This window comes from Vombatus ursinus, unplaced genomic scaffold (assembly GCF_900497805.2).
Source record: "Vombatus ursinus unplaced genomic scaffold, bare-nosed wombat genome assembly UNPS02014784.1, whole genome shotgun sequence".
NCBI lineage: Eukaryota > Metazoa > Chordata > Mammalia > Diprotodontia > Vombatidae > Vombatus > Vombatus ursinus.
In genome coordinates, this window is record NW_020954562.1 from 21912877 (window position 1) to 21939042 (window position 26166).

A 26166-nucleotide genomic window follows, 5' to 3' on the forward strand; every position below is an offset into this window, starting at 1 on the left:
AAGGAATACAGTGAGCAGGAATGGGGGAGACAAATGGGGGAACTCATTATCTTAAATAATTGGGGCACACAAATATAAGCCTATACAAACAAGGAGGAAAAGGTGGAGGGAGTAGGAGTCACTCGAACTTCAATTTTATCTGAACCATCCAATGACAGTTTAACACACAGACACATCAATATACACATAAAAGGTTTGTTGTAGAAACACATTCAACTCAATGGAAAAGCAACAAGGAACGGGAAGAAAAAAAGAGAAAAAGAGAGAAGGTAAATTCAGGGAGATCTCAGTCATAAACAAAACGCCTAACCTTGGAGGGTGAATTGAGAAAATTTAAAAGAAAAGAAATAAAGAGTAAGAAACTATGATTGAGATCTGGGTCAGGGGAAGAGAAGAGGGACAAGATAGCGCATGCAGATTACATTAAGCTTTAAGCACAGACTTTACACAGAGGTCCTGAACACACTCCTTTCTAACCACAGTTTTTGTAAAGAAGTGGATCGGGGGGGGGAAGAGAGGACAATACATAATATATTAAGATGGAAAGAAGTACACAATTAATGATCATAATTGTGACAAAATTAAAAGCAAAAATCCCTATCAAATTAATAAAATGAAGTTCACAAATATTTTATAGGAGAAGTATGGCTAGATTAAAACATTCTCTAAATGCATGGGATTTGAGTGGCAGTCAAAAAATTATATGACAGCTGGAAAAATTAATTTGATTTTAGACTGTATTAAGAAAGGCTTAGTATCCAAGATTATTTAGGTGATTTCCTACTGTACTCTGCCTTGGTCAAACTAGATCTAAAATCTTGTGTTCACATTTCAGGAAGGTTATTGACCATCTAGAGAATGTCTTGAGGATGAAAATAAAGATGGTGAAGGACCTTGAGATTATGGCATTAGAGGATTGTTTAAAGGACTAGGGGTGGTTGACCTTGAAGAAAATAAAAAATGATTTGGGGGTGGGGCAGTCTATGAGAGCCATCCTGAAGTATTTGTAGTGTTGTAATGTGGAAGAGGAATTAGACTTTTTTTTTTTGTCCCCAAAGGGCAGCACCAGAATTGAAAAGGAGCTCTTACAGAGAGGCAGACATAGGCTCTATGTAAGGGAAATAGAAGTTCCTTACTATTAGGACAACCTTTCAGTAATGTATGAAATATGCTGCCTTAGGAAGTAAGGATTTTCCGTCACTGGAGATCTTCAAAGTCTGAATGACCACTTTTGGGTAGGTATATTATAGGGTACCCCTATGTTCACATATGAGTTGAGCAGATGGTTATATACCTTCCTAACTGCTATGAGAGTCTGTGAATGATTCCAGATGTGATAAAGAAAGGAGGGGCCATTTGTGTAGTAGAAAGAGTATTGGCTCTAAAATCAGAAGACATAAATTCAAATTGCTCCTCAAATAATGACAGCTGGTGTCTTTATTTCTTTTCCTTTCGCTCTCTTAACTTTCTGAAGTCTGGTTTCTGACATCATCACTCAACTGAAACTGCTCTCTGCAGAGTTACCAGTGTTCTCAGTTGCCAAGTCTAACAGGTTTTCCTCCATCCTCACCTTCTTGTCTTCTCTATAGCCTTTAACATTTTGGATCCCTCTTCTCCTTGATGCTCAGTTCTCTCTCGGTTTTCCTAACTGTTCTGTCATGGTTCTCCTATCTGTCTGATCTCCTCAGTCTCCTTTGCTGGATCTTCATCCAGGTCACCTGCTAATCACAGGTATCTCCCCCCCCAAGGCTCTGTCCTGAGCGCCCTTCTCTTTTCCCTCTATACTATTTCACTTGGTGATATCAGTCCCATGAATTCAATTATCATCTCTATACAGATGATTCTTAGATCTATTCATTAAGCCTTAACCTCTCTCCTGACTTTTAATCTTATATCACCAGTTGCTTATTGGACATCTGGAACTGGATGTTTAGGAGATATCTTAAACTCAGCATGTCCAAATCTGAGCTTGTCTCTCCTTCCTTGCCTCCTCTTTCTAACATTCATATTGTTGTTTGGGGTAGTGGTGTCAAACTCAAATAGAAATGGATCTCTGAGGCCACATAGTGACTTAGAAAATCTAAACTAACACTGTGTTGTACTGTATTCTTATTTATTTTATTAAATATTTCCCTATTATATTTTAATATAGTTTCAGTCATATTCTGGACTTTCACTAAGCTAGCCAGGCTACAAGTTTGATACAGCTGGTCTAGGGTACCACAATCCTCTAAGTCACCTAGGCTTAGTAGCTAGGCATTATCCTTGATTCCTCAGTCTCTTCCTATACATACATACATACATACATACATACATACATATATATATATAATATATGTGTGTGTGTGTATTTATATGTAAAATCAGTTACCAAGTCCTGATGATTCTACCTTCATAACATTTCTTGTATTATATACCCCTCTCTGTCCTCTGAGAGTACTACCCTTGGTGCATTCCCTTGTCACTATTCAGCAAAGATAATCTGATTCAAAGAAATTGGAAGTCAGCTATCTGGAAATTGCTGAAGTGACTGTTGTCCAGTGTAGAAATCCAGTGTATATCCAGTGTAGAAATTTCTTCTTTTGCATTTTATTTGTGGGTCAGTCAGCTATTAATATTCCATGTCCATCCTCTATAATACATGTTACTGAATGTCTAGAATGCATCCCCATATACTTTCTGCCTTGTAGCATCCTAATTGTTGTTGTTCGGTTGTGTTCAACTCTTTGTGACCCCATTTGGGATTTTCTTGACAAAGATACTGGAGTGCTTTGCCATTTCCTTCTCCAGTAGATTAAGGTAAAGAGAGGTTAATTGATTTGCCTTGGGTCACATAGCTATTAAGTGCTGAAGCTAGATTTGAATTCAGGTCTTCCTGACTCTAGGCCTAGTGCTCTATCTATTGAGCCATCTAGCTTCTTTCAAAGAACAACTCAGTTGCTAGCTCTACAAGGAGCCTTTTTGTGAGATCTTGAGGTTGTAATAATCTCTCCCTCTTGAAATTACTTTGTCTTACTTTGTAAGTGTACTTTGTATACTTTTCTACTGTATCTCCCCAATAGAATGTAAACGTGTGGGGCAAGAACTTTCATTTTTGCCTTTTTATCCCCAGCATCTAATCTCAAAACTTTGCAATAGTATATGTTTTCTAAATGTTTGTTGAATTGAATTGTTCATGCAAAGGGAGAGTCTAAAGGGCAATCACCTGACTGATCTTTAGCCTTGAAATTCCAAAGGCAAAAAAAGAAAAAAAAAAGGTAAGTGGTTGTTACTAACATAGCTTTGGGGGGAAAGAAGAAGCAGGAGGAAGCAAACTAATATTGAGCTTCCTAAATTGCTCTGTCTGAGATGATATTCTGAAGAGCAATGGAAAAACGAAAGGGACAGAACAAATCTGCATTTTTTTTCCTGCAGAATTCCTCTCCCTGAGATTTTCATTTGGCCCTTAGGTTTGGGAGGGATCAATACTGATACTTTTCAGTGATGGGAATAAGACAGGAGCATGTGCTTGGCAGAGCTGTTTTGAATATTGAGTAGTTTCTGACACAGCTCAGCTGCAGTGACTGGAGACAATTGTTCCTGTAGCTTGAAGCTCATTGAGAAAGAAAGGGAGAGTTGGGAAAGAATGAGAAGGGCCTTTGGCTTTCTCCTTTCCTCTAAAGCTCACTCAAATTTTTGGTCAGGTGGATTAAAAATTGAGGGGTGTGGGGGAAACTCTTTATTCATAAGAAAACTGTTTAGCTTCATATCTGTAGGAAAGTGGGGACAAAAATGCTTTAGGGTAGGGGTTCTTAACCTGGGTTCTTTAATTCGTTTTGTAAATATTTTGATAACAGAATTTCAGTATAATTGATTTCCTTTGTAATCCTATGTATTTTATTTTACACATTTAAAAACAGTATTCTGAGAAGCAGTCCATGGGCTTCATCAGGCACAGAGAAGTTCGTGACACACAAATGGTTAAGAAGCCTTGCTTAGAGCAATATTTATTTTCTGCTTCATCTGACTTATGCCCTGCTGCCAGGAAGACACTTGGCTCACTATCACTACTAAATTTTGTACTGAGCAGAGGTAGGTGTGAGATGATGTCTTACACTGCCCCTCTTTCACACATTTGGATTAGTCTTTTGCTAGCATTCACAGAATTACGAGAACCCTTTAGCACTGAATTAAAACCAAACCAAGCCAGCCAGGTGGAGGTTGAAATGATTTCTTTAGCAGCACTAAATCAAGATTTCCTTTATTTAGCAGTCTTCTGCAATGTTGAACAGGCTCCCTCAGCTGAAAAACTGTTCCTTTCACTTACTTTTCTCTGACTTGGAATCTTAAAGGAGAATATTTGAGAGATCAGCTGACCTAGCCAAGGCTATTGCTGTGGTGTGAGAACTTCAAGATTTCAAGACAAATGGTATGAAGTCCCACGGCTGGTTAAAGGAAGGGAAGCAGGAGAGGGCTAGGATTCAAACCCTCATCCTTTGGTTTCAAAGCCAGTGATTTTTCTATTCTACTACACAGTTTGGATTCCATAATTCAATAATTTCCATTATGATTATTGCATTAAATCAATAATAATAGATACCACTTATATGGTACTTTAAGGTTTGCAAAATGCTTTCTGAATATTAAATCATTTTTTCTTATAACAACTCTGAGAGATAGATGCAATTATTAACCCCCATTTTAGAGATGAGGAAACTGAGGCAAACTGAGGTTAAGTGACTCACCCATGGTCACACTGTCGGGATATGTCTGAAATTTAGTTTGAACTCAGTTCTTAGTGATTCCTGGTCCAGCACTCTATGTTCTGCCCCACCTAGCTGCCACTGTGTCAAGAATCTGTGATTTTGTTGTTGTAGGTACTCCCTTCACCTATGTAGATTGCAACTTCTTTCTAATTTACAGTCTGAGAAAGCTGTCTGAGGTTCAGAGATTTCACGTGACTTGCAAATGTCAGTGGTAGTATTAGAATCCAGGTCTTCATGACTTTAAGGTCAACATTCTATCTATTCTGCTTCAATTCCATAAGATCCTAGAATATTCAGATGATGCTCAAAATCCACATTCTCTTGCTCTCAGTTTCCTCACCTGTAAAGTGTGGGAGTTAGACTGGATGATTACCTCCAAGGTTCCTTCTAACTCTTCAATCCTTTGGCTCATGTTTTCTGCCCTTTAGCTATCTCTTCTATATTTTTGTGGACAGTCTTAATTGATTTCTGTGGCCAAATATTTCATTATCTGCTGATAGACAAACCTCTGGTGAAAAGCCTTTGTAAAGAACTGAGCTCCTCTTCTGTAAGAGCCTATCCCTGGAATGTAGTCAGTCTTTTTAGCTTTGCAAGACCAGCCTAGGGCTTGTGTTTGCCTGGATGGCTCTTTTTTAAACTTAATAATATTTTATTTTTTCCCAATTACATGTGAAGACAATTTTAAACATTCATTGTTAAAAATTTTGAGTTCCAAATTCTCTCCCTCCCTTTCCACAACTCCCTTCCCTGAGACAGTAAGCAGTTTGATATAGGTTATACGTCTGCGATCATGCAAAACATATTTGCATATTAGTCATGTTGTGAAAGATGACACAGACCAAACAAAACAAAATAAAACAAAACAAAACACCAAAGAATTAAAGTGAAAAATAGTATACTTCAATCTGTATTTGGATTCCATCAGTTGTTTCTCTGGATGTGGATAACATTTTTCATCATAAGTCCTTTGGAATTGTCTTGGTTCATTGTATTGCTGAGAATGGTTAAGTCATTGATAGTTGACCCTTGTACGATATTGCTGTTACTGTGTATAAAATTCTTGTGGTTCTGCTCATTTTACTTTGTATCACTTCTTATATGTCTTTCCAGGTTTTTCTGAAATCATCCTGCTTGTCATTTCTTGTAGCACAATAGTATTCCATTACAGTTATATACCAGAACTTGTTCAGCCATTCCCTAATTGATGGATATCCCCTCAATTGTTATTTCTTTGTCACCACAAAAAAGCTGCTATAAATATTTTGTACAAATAGGTCCTTTTCCTTTTCCTTTTTTTTTTGATCTCTTTAGGATATAGTATGTAGGATACAGTAGATTTGATCTCTTTAGGATACAGTATGTAGGATACAGTAGATTTGATCTCTTTAGGATACAGTATGTAGGATACAGTAGTATGCACAGGGTATGCACAGTTTGATTGTCCTTTGGGCATGGTTCCTAATTGCTCTCCAGAAAGGCTGGATCAGTTTATAACTCTACCAACAGTGCGTTAGTATCGCAATTTTCCCACATCCCCTCCTACATTTGTCATTTTCCTTTCCTGTCATATTGGCCAATTGGATAGATGTGAGTTGGTACCTCAGAGTTGTTTTAATTTGCAGTTCTCCAATCAATGATGATTTAGAACATTTTCATGTGACTATAGATAATTTTGATTTTTTCATCTGAAAACTGCCTGTTCATATCTTTTGAACCATTTATCAATTGGGGAATGACTTGTGTTCTTACACATTTGATTCAGTTCTCTATGTATTTGAGAAATGTGGCCTTTATCAGAGACACTGGCTATAAAAATTATTTCCCAACTTTCTGCTTTCCTTCTAATCTTGGCTGCATTGGTTTTGTTTGTGCAAAGCCTTTTTAATTTAATACAATCAAAATTATCCATTTTGCATATTATAATGCTATCTCTTGTTTGGTCATAAATTCTTCCCTGCTCCATAAATCTGACAGGTAGACTATTGCTTACTCTCCTAATTTGTTTATGATATTACCCTTTATATCTCAATCATATACTTATTTTGACCATATCTTCGAATACGGTATAAGATGTTGGTCTATACTTAGTTTCTGTCATACTGTTTTCCAGTTTTCCTAGCAGTTTTTGTCAAATAATAGGTTTTTTCCCCAATAGCTTGGGTCTTTGGGTTTATCAAACACTAGATTACTATGGTTATTTACTATTGTGTCTTGTGCACCTAATCTATTCTACTGTTCAACCACTCTATTTCTTAGCCAGTACCAGATTTTTTTTTTTGTGATTACTGCCTTAGAATACAGTTTGAGATCTGGTACAGGTTGGCTACCTTCCTTTACATTTTCCCCCCATTAATTCTCTTGATATTCTTGATCTTTTGTTCTTCCAGATTATTTTTGTTATTTCTTTTTCAAGCTTTGTAAAATAATTTTTTGATAGTTTGGTATGGCACTGAATAGTAAATTAATTTAGGTAGAATTATCATTTTTATTACATTGGCTCAATCTATTAATTGATGGCCTGGCTAGCTTTTGAGAGTCTGGGGCTACTTTCATGCCACAATGAGTCATAGTAGGATGTTAATGGAAGTTGACATGGGTAGGATCAAGAAAATTCATAGGGCAGTAGCAAAAAAAATTGACTGGAGCCATAGAGATCAGTAAAGAATAAACCGCCTAATATGTGTTTATGCAACATTGTGTTTGAGAATTTGAACACATAAAAATGAAGGAAGTCAAAGTTCTGATCCCTTCAACTATCATTCTTTGTCCTTTGCACACATAATGGTGTTTTATATTACCATGTTTGCTGTTATATTTATGCCCTTATACAGAATATGCATATGTTCTAATTCATCGAAATCATCCATTACTGTAGTGGATAAAACACTCTCCTCCTCCCATCATAAACAACATCTGATTTTATCTGTATACATCTTTTTTTCCCTTCATCATGAGGGTTCAAGGCCCTTATCATCAAGGCTAGGGTCAAACTACAAGGAAACATTTATGGTAGCTCTATTTTAGTTCAGGAGAAGGGCTTTAAAAATAGTTTAAAACATTTTTTGGCCAGAGCCATTGACCCCCTGTGCAAGAAGACACTGGACAGCCTCTTTAGGTATTTATTTATTGGCATCTTAGTTTCTGACATTAGATACTATTCATCACCTCCCTTGAATTTGCTTTGATTTTAGAGTGCACTTTAAGCTTTGAAAAAGAGAAAACCAAGGTAGAAAAACCAAGCTAGGAAAACTGGAAAACAGCATGGCAGAAACTAAGTATTTTAGAAAGGGGCAAGGTTGTGTACTGAGGTTGGAGGGTAGGGAGGATTCTCTTTTTTATGGACTATCCACTGTCCCCAGTTCAGACCTCTTGACCCTCCCTGGCTTGGTTTTTCTACCTTGGTTTTCTTAGAAAACTGGACAAGTAATATACTCCTTGGTTTAGAGATGAACAGATGATCCAAAGCTACTCTCATATAGTGGGGATGCTGTTTTTATTTGCTTGATTCCCAGTTACTCTGCCACATATTAGATCTAATTAACAGCAAAAGGCTTCTCTCCCTATTAAACTGTTTGCAGATAGATGTTTTTTCTTTGCAACTGGGTTGGCTTCTCTATAATCAAAACTTTCCCTTCCAGAGTGTTAAATTTATCATATGATAATAGTGCCAAGAGTGCCAGATCTGGAGGGCCTGTGTTTGAATCATAGCTCTACTGCTTGTGAGCTATGTTACTTTAGACAAGGCATTTAACATTTCTGGGTCCCACTTTGCGCATCTGTAAAACAAGTGAGTTGGACTGAGGACACCTTCTAGCTCTAAATCTATGATAGAAAGCTTGTAGTTTTGATCTCTAGTTAAATTGGAGCGGGGGGAATAGGTACAGTTCTAACCAAAGATAAATGCCTTATTATGATCCTTATGTGCCCATTTTCATAAGCCTCAAGGCTGGAAGGTCTTTGAATGCAACTTCCTCATCTTACAGATGAGGCAAATGAGGCCCAGAGAGTTCAGATGACTTTGACTATGAGAATGTGGATGAACACGTTGCGTTTTTAGCTTGTGTCACAGTATCTGTTTAATGAAGCACCTGATAAATGTTTCATGATTGATTGGCCGAAGCCTTGTTGGCAGTAAGTGTAAGAACTGGGACTTGAACTCGGGTCTTCTGATTCCAAATCCAGTGTTCTTTCCGCTACACCGTGCTGTCTCTTTTATCTTCAGTACATAGCCTGGAGTGGCATAGCTGATTGGCAAAATGTTTGAATTGAATAGAATAATATCCAGTTACTGTGTAGAATATTCCCTGGAATAGGATAACAATATCTAGCACGGTTAAAATACGTGCAAAACTATGTATATCTACATATATGTCTACATATAAATATATTCTATATGTTCACATACACATATATGGAGCAGGCACTTTTATTTTTATTTTTTACAGATAAGGAAACTGAAGCTTAAAGAAGTCATATAGCTAGTATCTGAGGCAGGATTTGAATTCAGGACTTCCTCGCTCCAAGTCTAGTGCTTTATTTACTATGCCACCTCTGATGATTGTGAAACTATCCCTTCTTTGTGAGACAACTGGGAAGTAGTAAGCTGGACAGCAAACACCACTATTCTACGTTCCAAAAGCTCAAGCTTTTCCTAAGGATGATGAAATTTAGAGGGACACAGAAACAGCTAACCTTAAGATCTAGCTAGCAAAAATAATTAGTTAAAAAAGGAAACTACCAGATCATACATAGCTCCATCCCCCATTTTATATATACACACCAAGTAAGTTCCTTCCCAACCTGCACCCCACTTCTTCTCTTCCCTGACCTTCCCAAGAGGTGACTTTGAAGTGCCTCAGGCTTTTGAAACCTCACCCTTTGCATCCCCCTCCCCCAATGAAAACTCAGCCTAAGCACATAGCTAGCTAGCTTTTGCTCTGGTCCTCCTTTATATTCTAACTTCCATTAAAAAATAATATGAATCTAATGAAAACCAAATAAAATGGAAGAACAATAACAACAGCAAAAAAACGAGGATTGTACATGAAACAGCACGTCTTTATTTTGACCTTGGTTTTCTTTTTTAAATTTAGAAGTCAAACCTGTAGCTTTAAAGTTTTCCAGCTTATCTGTGCTTCTTTTCCTAATGTCTTAAACTCAGTTTTGTTACCAGTTCCTCCCCCTTTAAGTCCCAAATGTAAACTATACATTGTTTATTTAAAAATAATTATGAAATATCTATCTGCCACATTGGAAAAAAAGGAAAAAAAATAAAAACCTGAAAGTATGGAAATAACAAATGTGATTATAAAGAATTTGCTTAGATCAATGAGACAAAGTGAGGATTCCATCATTAATTAAGCCAATTCACAGATCAAGATAGGAGGCCAAGAGATAGTGCAGTATACACTGTGATTGATGTTATTTTTGTTTTGCATTCAAAGGACCACTGCAGTTTGGATTTATGATAGCATAAATTGAATTGGAAGTAAATTTTTTGAAGTCTAAATTGTGATAATGTATTTTTTTCTCTTAGTTACACATATGTCTACAGGAAGTGAAAAAAAAGGATACAGACATATGAAAAGTATATAGTCATGTGAACTCTCAGTAGTGAAACATGTTTCATCTTTAAGACACTCACCCTTTCCAAGTAATCCAAAGGAGCTCTAAAATGCACTGATAAAAGCCTGACAGCTCTTTAGTAATGACCAGAAGAATGTGACATATTGGGCCTGGTGGGGTTTCAGAATGTTAGTTAGAATAGTATATAATATTTCAAGGTGAATCTTGGTTCTCAGAGAAATCTAGAGATTTCTTGTAAGGTAGTGAGTTAGTTAAGGCATTAGGAACAAAGGAAGGGGAAGTAAAGTGAATGAGTCTGCTTCATAAGAAAGGCTTAAGAGAGAGCCTGGCTAATGGTGCCAGGAGACCAAATCTGAACTTTATCCCTGGTGGTTTGTTGTCTGAGGCAATCAATAGTTTTCCAAAATTTTTTTTTCCACATCTGGAAAATGGGGATGAAAATATTATTTTCTAACTCAGAGGGATAATAACTATTAAGTCCAAGTTTTCTTTTTGTATAGATATATTTATTATAGGATTGGGGCACTGGGAACAGTGATGATCCTAAAAGTGTAGCTGAGGGGAAGCTAGGTGGCTCAGTGGATAGAGAGCTGGCCCTGGAGTCAGGAGGATCTGAGTTCAAATCTGGCCTCAGACATTTACCAGCTATGTGACCCTGGGCAAGTTGCTAAACTCCTGTAGCCTCCAAGAACTGAGATTCAATCTTCCATTTTAGGGGAATTAAATGAAATTTAGAGGAAATATCCAAATCTTACTTCAGCCAATAATATGAGAAATATATTAATTTCTTGATTTTAATTTTTTGTTTTATTGATGCTTATTTTATTCACTTCATTCACTTCCAGAAGTTTTGCTCCTTTTCTATACCCAGAGTGATGGAGAATTTTCTCCATCCTTCTCACAGGCTCACAGACTTAGAGCTGGAAGGGAGCTCAGCAGCCATCCACCTAGTCTAAACCCTTGATTTGACAAATGAGGACACTGATCCCAAGAGAGGTTGTGACTGGTCCCAGGCCACATAGGTACAAGTATCAGATGTAGGCTTTGAGCTCTGGCCATCCGACTGCAGTCAGTACTCTTTCTACTGTACCACACTAGGAGAAAGGCAGAAATTCTTTTTCTGAATTCTCTGATTTAGTGGATACAGTGACAGAATTTACAGGCTCTTATTGTATAATATTGTATATGCTTATTGTATATATTGTATATGCTTATTGTAGCTCTTGTTCAGTCATGTCTGACTTTTGTGACCGCATTTGGGGTTTTCTTGGCAGAGATACTGGAGTGGTTTGTTCTTTCCATTCTATAATCCCTTGCTGAACAGAGGCAAAAAGTACCCAACTGAGTTGTATACTGCATTCAAGGAGGATTGGCAACAAGGAGCTAAGAGGGAAAAAGATCCTATGCTATCATTTCAACCTTGGCCATTACCCATGAGGAGGAAGAAAGAAGAAGTAGAATAAAAATTATTTTGGGGACATGGGAGCTGACAAGTAGATTCTGTGATTTAGGGCTGAATGATATAAAGTCCAGTGTTAAAGTAAGAAACATGGAGGACAGGTGTTTTTACACTGTCTGGTAATTGGACAAGTAAAGGAAAATGATATTTTGTGGGTGATGTTAATGACAACAAACATCAAGCAAGCTGCTGGGGTTTTTTTTAACCTCTGCAAGAAAGAATAAAGATGTAGCATATTGTGCCCAGCTTGAATTTATGAGGAAAAAAGATTTTGTGCCAGAGGCTGAATATTTTGTGGCCAGAAAAATGTAAATGGGAGGAAAATTGTGTCTCTGGTTGAGCTTCCATTTTTATCTGTATCACTCTTCTTGGTGTAAGCTAATGTGATAGATTTGACTGAATGAGCTTCTGGCTTGTCCTGCAATGGTGATAACAATTGAAAAGCTATTTATTTTCAATTATAGATAATTTATGCTTCATAGTCCTGTTGGGTTGGAGATAATGTATTTTTTTTTAAATTAAAAAGCAATGAATACTTAAAAATGGTTTTTGATCATCATTAACGTCTCAAGCATTTTATTTTCTCACCCCATTTTTCTGTGCCTTCCATGATAATTACTTTTGCTTATTCCTTCCCTTCCCTTCCCCTTGCAGTCTTACCTCTTTCCAAGGATCGCTCTTTCAGTAAAAATAAACATGACCCTGAAGCAAATACTCAGGGAACCCACAGGTACTGATTTCCAGGAATATAAAATTTCATTTTTTAGGCCCATTTTATGATTCTCAGTAGCATGCCTCCCTTTATTCTTGTTGCTGCAGGTTTGACACTTCTGCTCTTTAGTATTCTCTACCTGGCTTTCTGTGATGCTCACTACCTGTGTGGCCATAGGCAAATCACTTAAACTCTCTGGACCTCAGTTTCTTCATTGCTAAAATGAGGGAGTTGGATTAGATGATCTTTAAGGGTGCCCTGGGCACTTGTTAGAGGACTTATTTTCATGTTTGCAGCAAAGTTGCCATGTGCTACTTAATTCTGTGGTGTGTGTGTGTGTGTGTGTGTGTGTGTGTGTGTGTATGTGTGTGACAGAGAAAATAAGAGATAAACAGAGAAAGACTGAAAGGTAGAGAGATAAATGCTGAGAGAAGCAAAGATAGAAAGATGGATAGAGACAAAAACAAAAATTAAAAGAAAGGACAACAAATATATGAATACAAAGAGGAAAAACAAATGTGACACACACATACACACACAGAGTAATGGAGGAAGAGAGAGAAGGAAAAGGAGAGTCAGACTGAGAGGGAGAGACAAAAAAGAGAGTGAGATTATGAGGGAGCATGAAAAAGTCTATAGCAGCTGAGAGTACTCATACTATTGAAGGCCTGAAAAATGGAATCTTATCATAGAATGGGCAGCCATGACTATTGACTGCTATAAAAGCTGCTCTCCAAGGTGTATTTATGTAACAGCATTGGGGCATAAAGGACAGAAATAATGTTAAAATTATTACTGAGACTCATCACGAAAGATCTATATGAATTCCACAACAAATCCCCAGTTCTTATTTTAACCAATAGCTTCAGAAATCTGATTTTTGATTTTAATTTTTTTGTTTTATTGATGTTTATTGTTTTTATATACTTCTTGCATGCTTGATGTACTTTCTCCATCCTTCCTAGAAATCCTCTTTTGTAAAGAAGAAAAAACAGTGAAATAAAACCATCATAAAAATCCTGCCTCTTGGTATATGTGATATTCTACAATGATATTCCTCCATCTCTTTACTAAGAGGAGAAGTGTCAATTAAAAAATTTTAACTATTAAAAATTAATTTACCTCTCTGTTGGAAGTGCCAATGAGCAGTAAAACATGTAGCAAAGGGGAAAGGAAGGCTTGGGTAATATACCTGGACACTTGATCCACAAGAAATGAAAGTTGGCTGTAAGATGGCTCTACCAATGTTGGCCAAATTCTTTCTACACCTTTCCTATTTTAGAGATCACCTCTTGATCTAGACCTACCTAGGGGCTTTTGTTCCGGACTGAACCGTTCCTAAAATGATAGCCTCCCAATGTTGATAGAGTTGTTATGTGCACATTCTTGAGGCTAATTTCTCCCCCTGCTTCAAAATTGTACTAAAATAGGAATTTAATGTTTGTGCAGTCCTATAACAAGCAATTGAAGAGACATGTGCAAAGGAACAGATATGACAGCATTACCTTTTAAGGTTAATACCTTTTCAGTGAGGACCTGTGTTTAGTCAATGAAATCAAACATTGAATTTCTTTGCAGGTGTCTTTCTTTATGAAGGTTAAACAGTTGAAGTTCAATATGGTTTTGGGGCTCTGTAGTGGAGGAGGCTGGGAAAGCTTCCTCTTTAAAAAAATCTTCCTGACTTTGTTAAGGAAGATTTCATGCATATTAATGATTTATTTTCTCACCTCCTTAAAGTGGTAATGAAATGCTTGCAGGTGGCAAGTCATGTAAATTATTTAAAAAAAAAATCTTTTACTGAACCTTTTAAAGAATCCTGCATTCATCTCTCTCTCTCTCTCTCTCTCTCTCTCTCTCTTTAATAATCCCATTTCCACTGAATCCTTGCTTATTAAAAAGAAAAACAGTTAAACCCCACCCAAGAAAATAATCATATCACCGCATATGTATCCTTCCACACTACTTTCCCAGGCAAGCAGAAGGAAATGGGCTTCTGTACTGGGGGATGAATACAAATTGTTACAATTAATTAGAGATCAGCTGCATTTTTGGCTTTTCTTCATTTACATCATGCAATCATTGTGTACCAATGTTCCCTTAGTTTTGCTTTCTCAGCCCCAACTCATTCAAAATAATTACTTTTTTGATAGCTTAATTTATCTTAAAATAAAAATTAAGAATTCTGAAACCAACGGTCTACAGACATGAGAAACCTTAACTAGCAAGTTGCAGAGCAGATAAGTAAAGTGTTTCAAGAACCTTCTCAGAAAGATTTTTTTTTGGGGAACATTGGGTAATATAATCTGTTCATACCCCTTTTGATAGTTGAATCATAGACTCTGTGAGTTGGAAGGGACCAAAGTGATTCCTTTAGTCCAACACATAGGTGAAAAAAAGGATCACTTCTATGTCAATCCCAATGTGGTCCTCTAGTGTCTTCTTGAACCCCATCAACGGGAGTGGGAAGGAGAGGGGGGAAGGAAACCTACCGCCTCCTAAGGCAGTCCATCCTTTCTTCTTTGGGAGGGCTCTAATTATTAGAAACATTTTCATTGCATGGGCCTGCCATTTGACACTTTGTAACTTCTACTCATTGCTTCTTTCACCCCTCTTTCACATGGGAATCGTTCAAATACTTAAAGACAGCAATTGTGTTCTCTCTCAGTCTTCTTTTCTCCATAAATGCTAAACAGTCCTTTAACTGATTCTTTCATGACCTAGATTGAAGGCCCTTACACCATCTTAGGTATCATCCTCTGGATATTCTATAGCTTATCAATGTCCTTCCTAAAATGTGGCTATTAGAACGGAATGTAGGATTCTAGTTGTGGTTTGACCATGGCAGAGTACAGAGGCATCCACCCCCCTCCCTCTTTGTGACAGGTATTCCTTGCTTAATCAGCCTAATATTGCATTAGCTTTTGTTGTTACAGCATCCTACTGTTAACTTAGTTTGAGCTTGCAGCTCACTAGAACATATAGATCTTTCTGAGACAATCCCTCCCCAGTCTTGTACTTGTGAAGTTTGTTTTTTGAGCCTCAGTTTAAGACTTTGTGTTTGTCTTAGTCGAATTTCATATTATTAGATTTAGCCCAATGCTCTAGCCTGTCAAGATCTTTTATATACTGATTGCTCTTCGATATATTATGCAGTCTAGTCCCCTCCTAACTGTATCCTCTGCAGATTGGATGAGCATGCCTTGTTATTTTATTAGCTATATCTATAACATTATTATCTACAACAACATTAAGTAATAGAAAAAAGTCCAGATTCCTGGGGCATACCCCTGGAGAGTACTTGCTGAAGTGACATTGTCCAGCTAACTCCAAGTCCAATTATTGAACTGTTCCAAAATCTACCTGATTGTATTTTCATTTAGTCCACAATATTTCATTCTTTTTAAAAGACCAATATGTAATACATTAGTAAAGGCTTTGACAAAATCTAGATAAACTGCATCTACAACATTCCCAGTTTAGTAACTGTCAAAAACTATTAGTCTAGCTTGACCTGTTATTGATTGGAAAGGGCTTCTTTTTCTAGATGTTCGCTATCTCTTTAATAATCGATTGTGTAATTTCACCAGGAATCCAAGTTACGCTCAGTAGACTATAACTTAGAGCAGAGGTGGGGAGCCTGTGGTCTCAAGGCCACATGTGGCCTTCTAGGTCCTTAGGTGTGGCCTTTTGACTAAGTCCAAGTTTTATAGAACAAATCCTTTTATTAAGGAAATTTGTTTTGTGAAGTTTGGATTCAGTCAAAGGACCACATTTGAGGACATAGACAGCTACATAATATGGCCTTGAGGCTACAGGTTCCCCACCCCTGACTTAGAGTTTCTGTTCTTCTGACTTTTTAAAAAATCAAGACCATTGCCCTCTAGCCATGTGCTATCTCTCCCATTTCCCATGATCTTTCCCATCTTACTCACAGTGGCTCAGCAATTGAATCTTCCAATTCTTTGTGTACCCAAGGTTATAGTTTATCCAAGTCAGGTGATTTGAATTCATCAAGAGCAGTTCTTACTGTCTATCCTGGATATCATATGCCTGGTAGCTATTTTTGATCTGTCATTTCTTTGACAAAGTTCATTCCTTTTAGAAGAAAAAAATGGAGTCCCCTCTTGTCAGTTACTTTCCTATTCCTTTCAAGCAAAGGTACTATCATTCCTTGATCTTCCTTTTTTACCCAGTACAGCTAAGGTAACGCCCCTTTTGTTGTCCTTTCCTCACCAACTTCATCCCATTTTGAACTTTGGCACCACTGATGCTATGTTGACAGCATCAGGCCACAATATTATTATATTCATCTTTTGCTGTCTGCCATTGCTTCCAATTTCTGTATCTACCTTTTACAAATCTAAGTTGGTTTTAACATTGATCTCTTCAGACAAATTCCACTTTTATCCTCAAGAGAATTGTTTCCCTTTAGGTCTGCAGAATTTCATTATTCAGCATCTCCCTATTTCTCCAGGACAGACTTTCCTTGTAGAATTTTAGTATTGTTTAGTCATTTCAGTTATGTCTGACTCTTTGTGACCCCATTTGGGGTTTTCTTGGCAAAGATACTGGAGTAGTTTGCCATTTCCTTCTTCAGCTCATTTTACGGATGAAGAAACTGAGACAAATAGGGTTAAGTGACCTGTCCAGGATCGTACAGCTAGTAAGTCCATGTCCCATCTGAGGTCAGATTTGAACTTGGGTCTTCCTGATTCTAGACTGGGTGCTTTATTATCCACTGTGCCATGTAGTAGAATTTTAGTGCATATATACTAATGGTACACACACATATACACACATGTATGTATATGTGTATTTGTGTATATATATATATATATATATATATACATAAATGCATATTTTTGTTGAAGCAAAGAGCTAGAAGCAAAGTGAGTACTCATCAACTGGGGAATATTTGAACACATTAGAATATTATTGAAATAGGAGAAGTGATGAAAAGACAGATTCAGAGAAATCTGTGAATACTTGTATGAACTGATACATATTGAAATGAGCAGAATCATGATCACAGGATATCTAATGACTACAACATTATGATAGGAAAACAACGTGAAAGACTCAACACCTCTAACTAATGCAATGACCAGTCATGATTCGGGGAGGACTTTTGATGAATTAAGCTTCTACCTCTTGTCAAAGACGTGATGGACTAGTGGTGCAGAATGAGACATACATTTTCAGATGTAGTCATTGTGTATATTTGTTTTTCTTGACTCTACTTATTTGTTGAAGACCGGTTTGGTGTAGTGGATTCAACTCTGGCTTCACATACAGGAAAACCTGAGTTCAAACCTTTCCTCTAACAAGCTCTGTGACCCTGGGTAAATCACTCAACCTGTCAGGGCTCTAGGCAACTCTAAGGTACTGACTTGAACTGGTAGAAGGAGTTAACTTCACTTGGTAGTGCTCTATATCAATGAAATCACAGACCCTGTCCCTATCACAGTACTTATTTGTTATAAGGAAAGTGTCTGTTTTTATGCTTTTCAGTGGCAGAGGAGAAGAAAATAGGAGGACAGTGTTAGTATTACTGATAGTGCTGCCACAAAAGAAAAGAGTATCCACGCTGTTAAAATGTCAGTAGTTGTTGAATATCATTGTTGTTGAGTACCAATAATTGTTAAAAAAAAAAAGCCAGAAGGCAGTAGAAGGAAATTCAGAAGGGATGCTGGCAAACAGAATAGTATTAAAACTACTATGCAAAATCTGAAATATATTTGAATAGTCTATATGTGGTAGAGATTCACAGTTTCATGTATAATCCTTTTCTGTTTCTTGGGGAAATATTCTTTTATAAATGTAAAGTTCAGAAAAATAGGAATTTTAAATAAAAAAGTTTAGTTTAGTTTACGAGTCCCTACCTTTCTTTCCTCTTGACTGCTTGAAATCTGCTTTCTCAGAATCTGGGGTGCATGTCAGACTATATCTGGCTTTCTTTCCTCTATCATGAATTGTAGGTTCCCCCTCCACTACATTCCCATACTTTTGCCCAGCATTTCTTACTATTAGAAACAGATCCAGAATAGATCTTCATTTTGTGGGTTCCTGTATCTTTTGAAGAATAAAATCATCACTGAAGCAAGTAAAGAGAAAAGTTAATGGACTGCTTTTGGCAGATAGAAAGGGATGTAATACTTCTCTGAAGTTTTTTATCATTACTAAATCATGGCGAGCTTGTGATCTATTTCTCATATCTCTCCCTCTCTGTCTGTTTTTTAGATGGACTATACTATAAACCAAAGACAAAATCAATTTCATTTCTCTCTACTGATCATCACCTAAATGATTTCCACCATGTTTCCTCACTCTAGTTCATGGACTTTTTCATGACTATAGATTAAAATTTTTCTTTTCATTTTTCTGTAACTTTCATCATTTTGAAATATATTTGTATTGATAGCTTTTGTTTTTACACTTCCCTCTACTGTGTCTCTCATTTCTTATCAATAATATATATACCTCTCGACCCACATTCCATTCATGAATTTCATTCCAATGAGTCTCAGTGGTACATATGAGGTCAAATTTGCCTTCTTGCATTAGGACCTATAGTTTTTCTTTTTTAAAAATTCTTTCTGCCTAATCTGAGCATTTTCATTATATCTAAGCTGGAGTTATTTATTATTTAAATCATAGGATCCTTCCTTGGATTTTTTAGTCATCTGTGAAATTTTAGATGATTTAGGTACTCTCTTATTTAAAAAAATATTAAAATCTTATTTTAAAAATAATTTCTCTCCCTCTCCTTCTTCCTCCCCCACACTGAGAAATCAAGAAAAACAAAACTTTTGTTACAAATGTGCATAGTCAAGAAACTAATTCTTGCATTGTCCGTATCCAAAAATATGCCTCAATCAGCACTCTTACGTACATCACCTCTCTATCTGAAGGTGGGTATCATGTTTCATCATGAGTCCTCTGGACTTGCAATTTGTCATCCTACTGATCAGAGTTACCAAATCTTTCAAAGTTTTTTGTCTTTACAGTATTGTTGTTATTGTATTAAATTGTTCTCTTGCATGTGGTCTTCTCACTTTGCCTCAGTTCATACAGATCATCTCAGGTTTCTCTGAAACTGTCCCTTTTCATTATATCTTAAAGTACAATAGTATTCCACCATATTCATATAATGTAGCTTGTATAGTTATTTCCCAATTGATGTTTATTTCATCAGTTTCCAGTTCTTTACCACCACAAAAATAAGTACCAAAGTGTTTTTGTACCTGTGGGTCCTTTTCTTCTTTCTTCAGTCTTTTTTGGGTAGAGACTTAGTACTGGTATTATTGGATCAAAGGGTATGCTTTTTGAACATAGTAACATAACTAACTTGCTGCATACCCTTTGAAAGTTGTCTTTTCCCAAGCTTTTTTAGTTTAAAGCTTTTTTTAAATAGATTTACAAGACGTTAGGCAAGTATATTCTTACTAGTTTTTGTTCTCTTATATCCCAATCAAGAAATTTTTCTTCTCTATATTTTCAACTGTGTTCCAGAAATCCAAATCTCATTCTTAAATATCATCTTCTAAGCCAACTGTTTGTGTAACAATCATTATCCTTGACCCACATGTACAAAAATATTTATAGCAGCTCTTTTTGTGGTGGCAAAGAATTGGAAATTGAGGGGATGCCAATCAGTTGGGGAATGGCTGGAACAAGTTGTGGTATATGAATGTAATGGAATATTATTGTGCTATAAGAAATGATGAGCAGGCAGACTTCAAAAAAAAATTTGGAAAGACTCACATGAACTGATGCAGAGTGAAATGAGCAGAGCCAGGAGAACATTGTACACAGTAACAGCCACATTATGGGATGACTGACTTTGATAGACTTGGCTCTTCACAGCAATGCAAGAATCTAAGACAACTCCAAAAGATTCATGATGGAAATTGCTATCCACACCCAGAAAAAGAAATATGGAGTCTGAATGCAGATGGAAGCATACTATTTGCTCTCCTTTTCCTTTGTTGTTTTGTTTTATTGCTTCATTCTCATGGCTCTTCCCATTAGTTTTAATTATTCTTTACATTATGACTAATGGGAAAATATGCTTAACATGAATGTATATGTAGAGCCTATATCAGATTGTATGCCCCCTGGGTGGGTCGGGGGGGGAGAAGTGGGAGGGGGAGAAAATTTAAAACTCAAAATCTTATGGAAGTGAATGTTGAAAACTAAAAATAAATAAATTAAATTAAAAAAAATCATCCTTGGCAATCATTTCTAGGTTCCTTCTTCAGTATCATTTTTGCCAATTTGAATCATGCTACCCAGAAATAGGTAGCATTTTTCCATTTTCACAAGAATTGGATGGTCCTCTTTTATGACTTGGATGTATAGTCTGGATGACCATAGGTATCTCTATTATTGTTAACAGGATGTCACCAATGAGCACTCATCTCTTCATATTCTGACCCTTCCTGTATGATCTCTCATAGATAGCTTCTTTAACTCCACTTTATCATTCCTTCATTGACAAATCACTGCCTCCTCTTCAGAGCATCCAGCTCCCTCCTTTTCTGGAAGGACCTGATTTTTTTTTGTTATTTTCTTTTTTTGAACTCTGAGTGTGCAGTTGACCTTTTTCTTCTTTTCCTTTTGTGTAGCATTCTCCCCATCTCTAGCCACCTAACAACCTCCACTTCAAATCCTTTTTGTTTCTAGTAAGCGATTGTTTCATTTTTGTTTCATTTTGTTTTTAGGACTATTTCATTGTCCCCCATAACTTGGAATGGAGATATTCCTTGAGTCTCTTCCCCTTATCTGTTAGGAAGGAGAAGAGCTTAAACTTGAAACATAAATAGCAGACATTGGCTGTAGTGGGAGTACAAATAGACTTGATCCAAGTTACTAAAAACATTTTCCTAATCTTTATACTAAATGAGATTCTCAGTTAATTTTTTTTTAACTACCTATGCCTATTCACATCTCCCCTCTTTTAGGCTTTTAGTCTTTTATCTTCTCTTATCAATTTGACAGAAGCTCAACTTTCCCTGGTCTCAACAATAACTTCACAGCCACATCTTACTTCCTTTCCTTTTTCTCACTAGCCTTTTGTTTACTTTAGTAATTTGGTTTGTTTACAAATTTAATTTACAACTTGATTTTTCTTACCTTTTCTTATCTTTCCTTAGCAACTCTCCTCTCCTAGAGTTTTTTTTTCCCCTAAGACTTTTATTCTTAACATAGTTCACATTGAGCCTGTCTCTTTCGGTGCAAGTTGTTTTCCTTCACCTTACTATTTCTCCTGCCCCAAAATTAAGATCTCAGCTTTTGCGCAAGTGCAAATCCATCAGAAATTTATGATTCATTTTCCTTTCTTATTCAGCTTAAGTCCTTATCTCTTCACCTGTTCTTTCTCCTGTGCCCTTATCTCATGAAAGCTGACAGTAGAAACTGTACCTGGAGTTTATTCTCCTTCAGTTTTCCATAATTTATCCCAAATTTCTCATCCTCAAATTTAATTTCTGGTTTTCTTCGTAGTTACTAGCCTTCCAAAACACCTTTGCAGTCTTCTTCTTCAGACCAGTTCCTTCTAAGTTCTCCTGCACGTCCCACAACCTTCTCCTACCAAACATTTTCCTCTTCTGAAGTTGTGTGGAAAATGTTATGGAAAACATTTCAGTGTTGCCAGCATATTTTCTTTCTCCCTGCTATTTCTGGGAAAATAAGGGAGTTCTCTCTAGCAAAGATGCCCTTATTTAACTAGACCATGAAGAAAATGCTGTTTAATCAGAGGTTGCTAAAGCAGTGGCTGAAATGGGCAAATTACATGATGAGATGGGAACCTTCAGAGGCTGTCTAGTCCACCTTCCTCATTTTACAGATGAAGAAACTGAGGAGATTAAGTGACATGCCCACACTCACGTGGCCAGGAAGCCTCAGAGGTGAAATTTGAACCTGAGTCTTTAGACTTTAGAGTCAACAGTATTTCCACTGTCCCACACCAATTTATTCATATGTCTCTGTTCTGGGCATTTCCTAGAATAACCTTGGTGTTTAATAATCTGTAAACAACAGTCTATATTGTCACTAGTTCCTAAATCACTCCCTAGTGACAAGATATAGGCCCTTAGGAAGGTACAAGAATTTCACAGTCTAATAAAGCACCACTGAATTCAATTCAGCAGGAAGTGACTTAGGCCCTGGGGAAAATTCTAATCACAATTCTGGTCTGTGAGTTACTGTCGTTATACAGGATTACTTATTATCCATAAATTCAATTTTCCCCTTAGGGGAAAATGTGTTTTCTGGGCACAAATTAGGAGGACTTTCTTCTTCCTTGATTCTTTTCACTTTGTTTAGGCCTATGCTTGACTGAAGGAGACCTCCTTATTAAATTTCTAGCTGCCTTCATGTCTGCTGGTCAGAGAAACATTTGAAAGCCCAACTGGCCTTTAGATAGGGAGATGTCAAATTTCTAGGTATATTTGCATGACTGCTGGCTTCTTCTTTTGCTGAAACTTGGTATATCACCATGAACTCTTGGTAATTTGCTAGAACTGGGTTCAGTGCTTGGCATGAGCAAAGTGTCTTCCATGTTGAAATGGGTTTAGGCTCAGGGTTGGACAATTAGGCAATTATTTCCCAGCATGTAGAGACTACTTTATGATATATATATATATTTGAGTACATAGGGTCAGATAATATGATTATATTAGATATCATCATACAGTATTTTATGATTTGCAAAGGATCTTCTTCGTAGTAACCTGGGAGGTAAGCAGTATGCTACACTACTACTTCTATTCCTACTCCTACTCCTACTCCTACCACAACTACAACTACTTTTATTTTTATTATCTCCATTTTACAGATAAGAAAAGAGAGGTGAATTTATGTCCTATAGCAAGTATCAGAATCAGGTCCTCTGAGCCTAAGATCAGTGCTCTTTCTGCCACTGTCAATTCTGTTATAATGCTTGTTTGGAAAACACAAATTTGTTTCAATGTGATTAATATATTAGGGAATAATTTAGCATAACATGAATTTTGCATTTGTTCATGTGTGATTTTGTTCGTTGAAACACTAGGATAATGCAGAAAACTGTTCCCAGCTGAAGTGAGCAATGTAGGCATACACAAAACACAGACCTGCATACTTGCACATCTGCATATACCTCAACCATCTAACAGCTATCTCAGTTCATTGAATGTATTATCCTACAAGGTTGTGTTTTGTGTTCTTTTCCATTTGTGAACTTTTATTTTTAAAAAATATTGATTCAACATCCTAAGCATATCTAAACGTCCTGGTTCATAAATGCCAAGCAATACATGCAAAAAAGAAAGCTTTAATTATTGAGGAGAAGCTTGAAATATTAAAGCATTTTGAAAGAAATGAAAGGATATATTATATATCCTGAACAACAATCATAAAGGAATCCATGTGGTGAACCATCAGACACAGTACTTCGAAAGTAAAAGAAACATTTGTAACTGAAGTATTGTGCCCCTAACCCCATTTCCCCCCATAAGCTCTGTGATTTTTTTTTGAGGCAATTGGGATTAAGTGACTTGTCCAGGGTCATACAGCTAGTAAATGTCTGAGGTCAGATTTACACTCAGGTCCTCTTGATTCCAGGACCAACACTTTATCCACTGTGCCACCTAGCTGCCCTAGCCCTGTGATTTTTATTGTGAAATTTCGCATAGTTTTAGGAACACATATGTCAAGGTATTGAAAACTGACCATATGTCACATAACCTAACAAATATGTAGAGCAGAAGCCTGAAATAACTTGCTTATTGAGGCAGATATTAGTCCCATTCTGAGATGATTATTAAGAGGAGGCATGTTAGCCATCAAACTCATTATGGTTGGGTGCCTTTTTGTTTTCTTAGTATTCCAGCCTATTTTCTGACTTCAGACTTGACATTAGGGGCTCAGCCCTGGCACAATTCTGGGGGTCCTTGGTCCTATTGCTGCTTTCTTGGGGTTTTGAATGTTGTGTTATTTCAGCATCTCAAGGTAAGGCTGAAGACCTGCACACTTTTAGTGCTTCAGAAGGGGTCTGATCCAGGGCAAAGTCTAATTGCTGCCCTCCTAGTCTGAGCTCTGCAAGTTTCTGACCTATGTTTAGGTCTGATCAATAGTAGATGGATGCTGGACTCCACTCCTATCAGTTAGCCAGAAAGTTCTGTTGTTTCAGAGTGGCAGAATTGCAGGTTCCCTTTTGGTCTAGGATTTTTGCCTTAGTTGTCTCTGTAACCTGGGCAAGATGCTATAAGTGAGACCCTGCTCTGGCTTGGGGTCTGAGCTCCCCCCACTGCTGCTGGTGCTGGTGCTTTCTCAACTGCCTCCTTTCTCTGTACACAGCCTAGGGGCTCTCTCTCCAGGAATGTCACTCCCCTGCACAGATGCCCCGTTCTCAGTCTGCCTTGGATCTGTGATCTAGAACTGAGTAGTGGGCAACAAAGCTGCCATCTATGTATGGATCTGTGAATACCCTGTACGGCTCTGGGACCTCTTTTGTGTTCATGGACAGCCTCTCTCTGGGCACTGGAATGTTTCATGGTGGGATCGGGGGATGCTCCTGCCCTTTCTTACTCCCTGGGCCCACAGACCTCATTGTCTGTACCTATGCCGAATTCATCTGGTCGTATGACTAAGTCACTGTGACTTTTTCTGGATTTCCCCATTGGGATTCAAGCTGGTTCATTTTCTAGATAGGTTTGGAAACATTCATGGAACAGAGCTTACTGAACTGATTCATTCCTACCTCTCTCCCATGCTGACTGCAGCTCCAAGAACAAGTTTTCTAAGAAGTACAAGAAGAATCCCATATCAAGCACTCCTTTTTTCAAGTGCATTTAAAAAAAATTTTTAACAGTAGAGAGGTCCTTTGGTTTAAGTGAAAAGATTACTGGTCCCTTTGAGTCAAAAACTACAGATGTGACTTTCTGCTCAGCCTTCTGAAACATTAATAGTAACAGGAGTTGATGTTTATATAGTACTTTAAATTTTGTAAAGTGCTAAAGTACTCTCTCTATATATTTATGCACACACATATACAAATATATGTGTATGTATATATGTATATGTGTATACACACTTATACACACACACATATATACATATATATGTACACACACATATCCATATATGTGTAGGTCTTTGCAACAATGAGTTGATGGGTTTTGTCTCACCAGAGGCCTTTAAGCAGAGGCTTGATGACTATAGGTTACGTTCTAGTGAGAACTCCTTTTGAGTGAGCATTAGACTAGATGCCTTCCAAGCAGTAGTATGTAGAAAAAAGCTTTTAAAGACTTGTAAGAAATGGGTAATTGTTACAAATCAGAGCTTGATTTATTTCTTTGTTGATTATCTAGGTTTTTAAAAGTGATAATAATGCAAATTAAACTTAAAAGCGTGTGTGCACATGCACACCCTTGTTCTCTACAAACATTGCTTAGGCTCAGGGAATGAAGTCATCCCTTGATTGGAGGTCTGGTGATTGTAGTTTGATAATAATAGCTGGCATTTTTGTAGTGTTTTAAGGTTTGTGAAGTCCTTTATATCTGTTTTCTCCTTTGAGTCACAACACCCCTGCTTACAAGTCTCACATTCTATGATTCATTAACAATGATATGAGGTAGATATTTATAGGTCATATTAGACCCATGTTACAAATGAGGAAACCA